Below are 10733 nucleotides of genomic sequence, written 5' to 3'. Positions count from 1 at the left end.
CTTTCTATTCTATAGATACATTAGATGATTTGCAGTTAAGATTTCTCCCAACTTTTATTGTAAAAGCTGTGTCAAGTTAGTAAAGGAAGTGTTACATGTAGTTATCAGAATGTCAAAGGTTTTGCAATTTTTTTTTGTAGAACATTTTAAATTGAAATAGAAGACATGGGATCGGGGAAGGAATCAAGGTACTTGTACACTGTAAGGGTATTTATGATATATTCTCCCACATACAGATTGTTTTCATCATCCACACAAACACTACGGGGACCGTAAACCCCCTGTTGCCATGTAAGTAATAGAGACAAAAATTGACCGTCTTGATCAAGGAGGTAAATAGTATCACTTAAACGATCACACACCAGAATGTGAGCGAAGACATTAGTGCAGATTCCATAGGGGCAAAACACTGACTTCTGACCTCTATAGGAGAACCTGTGTTGCCTTGATCTATTCACCACCACTACTCGCATATGATAGTCTGAAGTACAGATATCTCCATTGATATTTTCTGTGATGTATTGTGGGGATTTGTAAAGTTCCCCTCTCTCAGTATGTTATGAAGTTCTTTTCCTGCTTTGTTGAATCTTGTGACGTTAGCCTCTCTATCTTTCCTCATATCCCCGCTAGGATCTCCCCGTTGATGTGCGCGGAGTATATGCTGTAGGGTTCCCAAATCCCAGTGTTGATGAAATGGGTGATATTTTTATCTTGTGTTAGCCTGTTGATGGCTTTCCCGACTTTGTCTGTAAAGATAAGATCTCCGACCTGTGTGATTGTATGGTTACCCTCCTGTCCACCTGTAACTTTTATCTTTTGTATCTGTTTGCCATGTAGATCTGTTTGAATAATATTTCCATCTCTGTCACTGCTCCAAAGTTTGCCCAGTTAATCTAAGGACATATGATATAAACCATTGACACCTGGTACATTGAACTCCCTTATCTTCCTGATAGAGGCAGACAGAAGCGTAATTTAATTTTTGGGCAGATTCTTTCTTCTTTTATCTGCTTTATTGAAGGTTTCTTTGCTGCATTGAAGACTCTTTCAATGGACCTTTTTTCTCTCTTCTCTGCCTTAGTGTTGGGAAAGTTTACTTTACCCAGCAATTTGAGGACATCACTTTTGATGTAATGACCTGCAGTAAATTCTGGTGTGACTGGTTTTGTTATCTCTAGTATGGACTGGATGTTTGAATTCTTCTCAGGCATTAGAATGTGGGGTTCTGTAGAGGACACGCATGTGTTAAGCTCTTTTAGAAGGTTATTTAGATAAGTGATGTAATCATCTAATGCCTTGTATTGGGTGTGAAGATCTACAAACAAGGAATTCTCTATCTGGTCTACCTGCCTCATGTTCTTAGATACGACTGTGTCCACCAGGTGTTTTTAGGGACTCATCCTCGGCTTTCATGAATGTTCTTATGTTGTCCATGGTGGTTTTTACTTCTGAGAAATCTTTTTTTAATTTCCTCCTGTAAATCTTTGGACATGGGAAGGTAGTATGCATGGATTTTGTGGATTTCTTGCTCTAGGAAGTCGACATATTGCTTTGCACGGAGATCAAATAGATCAGCAAATGTATGTAAGGAATGGTCTTCCAGTATGATACATTTGAAACATACTGGAACGTTGCAATCTTCACAGAACATCTTCGTATCGTTAGTAGGGTGGATCTTGCATTTTTCAACAAGATGTTTTTCATGGCATTGTTGGTATAAGACCACCTCATGGTTCTTGTTTTCTGAACTTCTCAGATGTTCATCTCTGCAATGTTTGCACAATCTTTTGTAACAAATTTTGCAATAAAACTCACAATTTCTTTAACATTTTTCAATGTCACATTCTAAAAAATGTTGGGCTGAACGTTGAATATCCATTTTAGAAAATGCCATCTGAATTAAAGCATGAAATGCAAATATTACAATTATCATACAACTGTAATATATAATAATATTTACATAACAATTGCTCACAATCTAAAAAAGAAACAAGAACAAAAAATAGGAACATTTCTAGGTATATGTATAAAGGATTATGATACATATATTTGTATTGACTTACCAGAAAACAATCACTTGAATAAATTTAATCATATTATATTTACTTTGAACACAATATTTAAAGTTTAAGCGATTCAAAGATATTATTACACATGTAAAATTAATAAAATAGAGTGCACGTTCCTTGGCTATCGTGAACAGAAATGAGTTAGTTGATTTACATATCAAAGTACTTTGGAATAATGGCGCAGTATGTCACATGTAAAAATATATCTAATATTTACATAACTATACATGTAGATAAATACTGATTAATGTTTAATTACTGTATGCAGTGGATAGGTATAAATACGAAGATTAATACTTCAAAAGTATTTAAGCTTTATTCAAATGCCATCGAATCAATAATATGTATACAATACATTTAGCTAATATAATTCTTTCTTGCTCATTTTAACATGCATACACGTCTGTGAAAGAATCACGAATCAAAAATTATAAATTGTAGTGCAATCTTTAAAAGATAAATCAGCATAAAATAAATGTCAAAGTATATTTAGTTTTTGAAAGACACATTGCGATGAAAACGGGTACATAACTAACATTTTAATGCGCAATTCTTGATACATCAACAATTCCATTTTGCAATCATTATTTTCATATATAAACATCAGCTAGATTTAACACAAGAAAACAGGGACGGATATACAATAAGATGTATTGTTAAAATGTGCTACATGTATATTATAAATACCATTGTGAAAGGGTGCAAAAGGTACAGTTAGGATTGAAATAGAAAACTGGCAATGCTTAACAGGAGTTTGCAATCAGTCCTTTACAAAATGATAACCCTTTGTCTTTGAATGTCGAGCTGGTAGTAAAAATGTATACTGATGATAATAAAAAAAATATTTAATGTTTAGAAAAAAATGGCACCAGTGACATACATCTCATTTCAGACCCATGGAATAAACAAAATCAAATTGTTTCATGGAATAAAGTTTATTTTCTGTTGATTTGTTTATTTTTTTCAAAAATCAAGATTTAAAATAGTCGTTCATTTAATTTTTTATTGTTTTGTTATTTGAAAAATATTCGTCATTCAATTTGATGAAAATTAAAACATGATATTAATCCTCACAATCCCTACTCGAGTGTTTTAATGCTTCCTCATCTGTCGATGTACAAAATGTATCATTCTTATATTTTTTTTTTACTTAAATACGCTGCAGAATGACGACAAAATCAGAACTCCAAGGGAAAGCTTGATCCATTCAAATGAACCTGAAAAGAGAATTGTTCATTCATAAAAAAGCAAGATGTCATTTGCGCACTTATTCATGAAGAGAATATCATCTATATGAGTTATATAAGTTTAAGTACATGTATCCAATAGACTATAATCTATTTCTGACTTTTAAAAAGATATGTCAGGTGAAGGTACTAATGAGTAATCTTTTTTTTCTTAATAGTTAAGTTTAAATCTTTGTAACCTTAGCTTTTTTGTCAGTCAGATGCAAAATTGTATGAAATAAAGAAAAAATATGTACAAGCATTTTCAGCACAATTTAATGATTCTTTATCACATCTATTTTATTTTTTGTGAAGAGGACGCCTGCAGCAAAACCATTGCAATGTTATACAAATGTACCTTTGAATTGAAAAGTAAGAGAGGTATTGATTGATTTTTTCGTGTATAAAGGAAAATGCTAGAAAATGCATAGGTATTTCATTTCAAATTACAACGTTCAGCGTCTTTCACATATATAGAAAAATTAATCCGTCATCAGAGGTAGAAATTCAATTTAAATCTCTTAATTTAATTTTTTTTACCACTGCTGATGCTTTTTTGTCTCCAATTTCGAGCTTCAAGTTATGACAAACATTATTTTTCTTCATTTTAATTCAACTGGTTCGACTATATATAACATTATCATTTTTATCATCATTAATCATAATACTAAATTAACCTCCAGTTTTATTGGCCGTATTTCCATATTCAGAAGGACGATCAATAACTCGTAGTTTGCCAATGATGTTCTTCCTCTGAATTGCAGTCTCTACAACATCCCTTCTTTTTAGTCCTGTGTCCCTTTTTCGTCTTTTATTCGGGCAAATATCCTGAAAGAACGATAATTGAATTAAAAAAAAAATAGAACTTATACCTGGCTATATAAATAGAAATTAATATATAATTTCAAAGAACTGTAGCAATTGTAAAGAACATGCTAGATGTCTAGCAATAAAAAGGATAGCAATAGTATTTTAGTATACATTAGCAAAACTTTATTCAGTAAAATATGCCTAATTGTCTTATCTTCTTTATCGACATATGCGGCGCGCTTAACAATTTTGAATATGGGCCATATCTTAAGAGCCCTGGGGCCATTTTTTTTCAGATTTTTCACAAAGTATTCTTGTCCCAAAGGCTTCTGTTTGTTTTAGAACAAATAATACATGCTGGAAGTTTATTTTACCTTAGCTTTCAGTACTGTCTCAGTACTTTGATTTGAACTGTTCAAAATATAATAGATGGAAAAAGTGACAAATTTGCAATTCTATGTTTGTTTTGAAGATCCTGATTGTTTATAATAATTCATATTGCACGAATATTTATGAAACATGATGCTTTATTCAGCCAAGGAATATATTCCCCTCGGGCGGAGCCATATAGGAACATTCGATGTATTTTTTTCTTAAATCTTTAGAATAAAAATATCTATTTCTGTTATAAAAATGTTAAATGTTTAAATCATGCACATTTTTGTATATTTTGAAATGCCATTCGGGGCCCTAGATGGGTTTATAAAGTATTTTCTTTTATCTTATAACTTGTATCTTCATGCATATTTTAACACGGATTTTTTTCACAGGCACTTGTTTCGGAAATAAATTTTCAACCTATAGTATAATATTATAGGTTAAAAATTTATTTCCGAAACAAGTGCCTGTGATTTATTTATACATGTATACGCCAATCCTTGCAGTCTATTTGTAACTTTTTATGAGGCGTTATACAAAATTTATTAAATCAAAATTATGAAAATTCTTTCAAATTTATAAAATACAAGTATAACATGTACAATAAGAATGAATTAATATTGAAATAACTAAAAAGCCACGATCTATGATTACTCAACTTACCTGTTTAGAATTCTCTGGAAAAACACCAACTTCGCAGGCTATGGTGATGTAATCACTTCCATCAAACCTGAAACCGTACATTTTGGCGGCAATGGCAGTGTTGTTTTTGTAGTTGTCTATACTCTCTAGTAATTCGGTGTGTACAGTGCAATTTTGTGCTTTTCGGTTTTTAAACAAGTGTAAAATTCATTTTTTATCACAGTTGAAAAAAATGAAACACATGTTAATTATTTACTCATCATTTTAAATTCAATATAAATTTACATTAAAGATTCAACTGAGATATATAGCAATTTTATAACCTCTTACCTTATGGAAACAAAATGCAAAATACGCGGGTATGTTAAGGAAGCATATAAGTAATTTCTCGGGAAATTTAGACTTTTTGAAGAAAATTTAGTTTAATAAATTACCAAAACCACTGATAAACGTAAACTGTTATTTACTATTGCATACAGGTAAAAGCATGTCTAACGCAAAGACGTGCATCACCGCCACGGCATCACGTGACTTCTATTAATAGCAAAATTTTCCTTAATAAAAAGGCTTACAGAACAACAATACCCCGGAGTTTGATAATTTCTTTGAGTATGTAATATAGCTGAAAAACATCTATTTTGTCTAAAAAGTGCTGCTAGAATCCCACTAGCTTGTCTGTAAAATATTTATTCCACACATTCGCACGAAACCTTACCCTTTGTTTTGAATTTTATACATATGAATCAAAATTTTTCGTACAACCATGCTTAACTCGGGATTCTAGCAGCACTTTCCAAGTTTGTCAAAACGGAAACTTAAATCTGTACAAATCGTATGTATTGAAATATCCAGTTTATTGTTGTTCTGTTGCATTTTTTGGTAAAGAATGATGGGCGATAGGCCGACCGGAATACGTAATATAGCTGACTGTCTTCGAAAGAGAATATAATCGATGAAAATAAATTAGCATACCTGTTTAATTAGTTGAACTCCATATGAATTTAACACAATATTTCCGATATTTCCTTTTAAACTCCATTTTACGTATGTTTGAACATGCCGTCTTAGCCAAATTCTCTTTACACGACATGATCAAGTTCCAAGTTACTTGATGTACACATATGACGTCATCGGTGGTAATTTCAATCATAATGACTTTTACAGCAAAACAAAATAAAAACATTTTATTTTTGTTAATGTTTATACGTTTTTAATCATTTTATAGAGTTAAATTACATAGCTAAATACCAATATTACGAAAACCTGATTTCTAAAATTGACGTCATCTTGCCTACTATGACATCATAATACAGCACTGATTTAGCCAAGGCAGAATATTTTGTATGCTTCCTTATTCCCCCTGCGTAAGAGGATTATGAAATGAGCTTTAAATAATATTATAACATCAGTTTGCCCTCATTTTAAAATATTATAGCGGATTGCATGCAGAAGGTAAAGTAACGACTGTACTCGACCCAGATTGAAATAAAAATCTAAATAAAATTACAGTTCTGATACACAAAACTTTTAAATTTTTCGTGTTTCTAGAACTAAGTTTGATTTATGGTTTAAAAAGGAACATTAAAAAAAGGTGCCAAAGTACATGCAAGATATTTTTACAAATTTTTTGATCATTTAAGATTTGAGATACTGTTTAAATCGGTAAACACTAGAAACATGCTAGGTTTATTTGTTCTTACTTTTGTTGATCCCACAAATCGACATGTTTCTCATTATTCGGTTGTCCAGCACCATCTACATTGATCACTGTTCCTGCATATGCTGTGCAAGTTTTAGGTATAACTGTATATCGATAGGCTGTAAATAGTAGGTATTAACCGTATTATGTAGCTATTAAGTTATAATGTTTGATGTACATGAGAAAAACGGGAATTTTGAAAATAACTTTTTAAATTATGAATTAAACTATGCAAACATAAACATAAACGGAACGAAATTTGGTTCTACTTCATATTTTAACAAAAACAGTCCATTAATAGTCAATAGTTTTTCTGATAAAGATTACATAAAACTTCACTTGAGTTAACAAAATTCGCTGACACACAAATTTCATACCACAAATATAGTGAAAACACGTATTCTTCAGTAACTGGAACACTAAGCAGCTTGAATGTATGGCAAGTCATCAGAAAAATAATGTCCCATTCATTTGACATGGATACTAATTAAATGGGATATTGGCCCATTGTATTCATTTTCCGTGGCGTTCTGCATTCGCGAAATTTACCCAGTGCACAATATTTAGCCCATTTGGGGTCGCCACATTTGTTGTTGATTGTTGGGGAGACGAGCCGGCGGCCGCTCCAAAAATTTGTCATATGTCACCGCGACCAGATACGCCAAACTTCAAATAAATCCTATCAACTAATATTAAGCGTTATTTCATATAATAACATCTGAGATAATGTCAATACATGTATATTTATCATGAAGCGGTAACGCGCTTCATGAAATATGCCGGCGTGAAGCGTCGTAGTTCATAACCTCATGAATCTTCATAAATTCAATTCATTTCTTAAATATACTGCAATTTATTTTGTAAAGAATCATTAGGGAAATTAATTGGAAATGCATATATTATAAAATGAATCATAGGACATGACTGTTAGTTAATCTACTATATCAACGACGTTATATTTTGGTTAAGATTAGGGTGTATAACATTCCAATCAATCCACCTCTCAAATAAATTTATAAATCTGAAATAGCTAACAGAGTCTGGTAATCAAGGACTATATCGATATTAATGCGGCTGACAGAATTGCAGGACTATTTCGGCTAATTTTTCATGAATAAAACCATGTACATTTACATCTTTAAACAGGTCGAGACCACTAGATTTTCTGACGTCAGAATAAATTTGCATGTAAATCAGCTAATATGTTTACTTTATCTACTGCTGAATGAGCCGCAATGCATTGTGGGCTACTACAAGTACCTAGCTGTGTTAAAAATTAAAGGCAACTTGAACTGTCCCTTGGAAACTTATTTTCAATTCTTTTTTGAAATTTGTGAAAGAAATATTTAAAATGATGTATAATCTTTCATTTTTATGCTCACATTTACAAAATTTGCTTTATAAAACCTTATATCAACTTATAATACATTGGCCTAGTATACCATTGTTCAAAGAGACGTTTAAGTGATATCGTGCCGATAAAACATTGAGTTTTTTTCACGTGATATACGTGTACATAGCTTTCGCAGGTAGTATATAGGTCCTTGTTTTTAGACAGCAGGAGAAAGTGTGCAATTATTATTTAACCCCTCAATATTATCAGAAAGTGTTTTCTGTATATGCAAAAGTCAAAGCGTTTATACAATATTCGAAGCAACTGTTAATCATCTAAAACAACTCCAATATTAAATGTGAGCATGGAGCAGTGTCTTAAGAATATAATCTATCAATTTCTGTCTAATAAAGTTATAAAGAAGCTCTACAGTTTTTCCGGTGACGAGTTAAATTTTGTGCAGTAAAACCGACGAAAACCACGTGTAGCCATTGAATCGTAAACACGTGGTAGACTTTTATGCTTTGGGACTCTTTCACTTGATTGGAGAACGGGCGTGACGAAGACATCGTCACGTGTTCAAAATTGCCTTCCATATAAGGTAGTGGTCTCGACCTGTTAAAGTAGGATAACTTATACGTTTAGACAAAAAAAATACAATTAAAACAAGATGATTTACATAAACAAGATAACTAATTCGTTATTATGAGTTACCTACATGTACTTAATTATATACTGTACGTTGTGATAAATAAGCCTTACCAGCTCTCGCATAAAAGGGTTTTTTTCCACATATATTTTCATTTAATTTGCACATAATTCAAATTAAATATTAGCTACGTGTTGTTTTGTTTAGAATATTTTTTAAGTTGAATAGAAAAAGAAACAAGAGGCCCAAGGGCCTTATAGGTCACCTGAGTATCATGTAACAACTTTCCAGCGATTGTATTTGGTTCGTGTTTTAATCCAAAAGCCATGAAATTCACAAATTTTGAAGGAGGCACCATTATCAAAGGGCAGATTTCAAAGCATTAATCTATTTTTAGTCAAAGTACCCCCCTTGTACCCCTGACCCAGCGGCCCTGAAATTATCTATTTTGAAAGAGGCCCCTTTCTTCATTATAAGGCCAGCATTTTTTTTATGTTTAGGTTTAGTTATGAACATGAAAATAAAAAAGTCCCGAAGGAGAAGGAAATAAATTTTTTTTTGATAAATCAATTATTAACATTTGTTCATTCTTTTTTTATGCTATTACAATAGGTTCGGACCTCCTTACCACTGGACACATAATGCTTACAAATAGGAAAGTAGAACATTTAATTGCTTATTTCATCATCTGCCAGTTTGGGCCAGTTATATAAATTTTGTGATGTTGGTCAAAATATATTTTAAAAAATCAATTCTTAAAAAGTCTTTCAATATATCTTCATTTTTTTTAATATGTGTTAGGTGAATGTGTAGACATTGTTCTAAAATTTACTTGATGCCTAAAATTATATTTATAATTCCTATCATAAAACAGACAGGGAGTATTGGGGAGTAGGGTCAACATTTTTTTTTCAATTAAGTGTAAAATAATTTTTCTGGCTGATACAAATGATACTACATGCCTGTATATATTTGTATATTCTTGCCTTTTAATAGCTGAATTTTTTTATTTCTTCAGGTTATTGTTTATTTCTTCCTCAAATGGACTTAACTTCTCCCATAGTTTTATTCATTACATCTGATGCATAAGCAATCCTTTTCTGAAGAATGATGCTTAGACTGTAAGCTATAACAGAGACCTAAACAATGTCAATGTCGCTGGCAATATGCAATAGCTACCATGGGCAGTTTAAAACCTCGGGGAGGAAAATAATTTACAGAGATACTTTTGAAACGAATACATAATTATCTCACCAGCATGTCATTGTTCAACAAAGTCGTCAGCGTTTTATTTGTCCTTTGAACGGGTGAAACGTTTTGAATGGCACTCGTATCGATGAATTTTACACTAAACCAACCTCTAGCTTTATTTACCCGCCGTTTCATCTTAAAACCGGAAGTGCAAGTTCGTTAATTTGAAATCTCGATCCCGACTCAAATTTGACATAGGAAAGATTTTTCTGAAAATTCAAAACCTTGAGGTAGGGTTTGTAAAACTGAAAATAAAATAAATCCTGGCCTTAAATATGTATTTAGATCATTAGTATATTAACCAGGAGCAAATAATAAGATGTTAAAAGAATTCATGCATTTCACAATATAATCATTAGAGCCCCACCCTAAAACAAGAACCCCTGACCCTGGGGCCATAAAATTCACAATTTTGGTAGAGACACTCTTGTTCATCATAACTATGTACTTAGTTAGTTTATTTAATACCCAGGAGCAGAGAAGAAGATTTTCAAAGAATTCATGTATTTTCACTATATAATCAATAGAGCCCCGCCCTAAAACAAGAACCTCTGACCCTGGAGCCATAAAATTCACAATTTTGGTAGAGGCACTCTTGCTCATCATAACTATGTACTTAGTTGGTTTATTGAATACCCAGGAGCAGAGAAGAAGATTTTCAAAGAAATAATGCATT

The 10733-nt window shown here is 32.0% G+C and overlaps 1 long non-coding RNA gene across 1 annotated transcript; it reads right to left on the bottom strand.

The window, feature by feature from the left end:
* Nucleotides 1–3237: 3237 nt before the first annotated feature.
* On the bottom strand, nucleotides 3238–5231 carry LOC134273558 (uncharacterized). Its single transcript, XR_009993440.1, has 3 exons — nucleotides 5147–5231; nucleotides 3973–4123; nucleotides 3238–3286 (listed from the first exon to the last, which is right to left on the bottom strand). It is a non-coding gene; the product is annotated as an uncharacterized LOC134273558 (long non-coding RNA).
* Nucleotides 5232–10733: the final 5502 nt, after the last annotated feature.

This window comes from Saccostrea cucullata, unplaced genomic scaffold, assembly GCF_032062105.1.
Source record: "Saccostrea cucullata isolate Sc308-1 unplaced genomic scaffold, CSIRO_AGI_Scuc_v1 ctg8140, whole genome shotgun sequence".
Classification (NCBI taxonomy): domain Eukaryota; kingdom Metazoa; phylum Mollusca; class Bivalvia; order Ostreida; family Ostreidae; genus Saccostrea; species Saccostrea cuccullata.
This window is presented reverse-complemented; position numbering and strand designations above follow the sequence as displayed.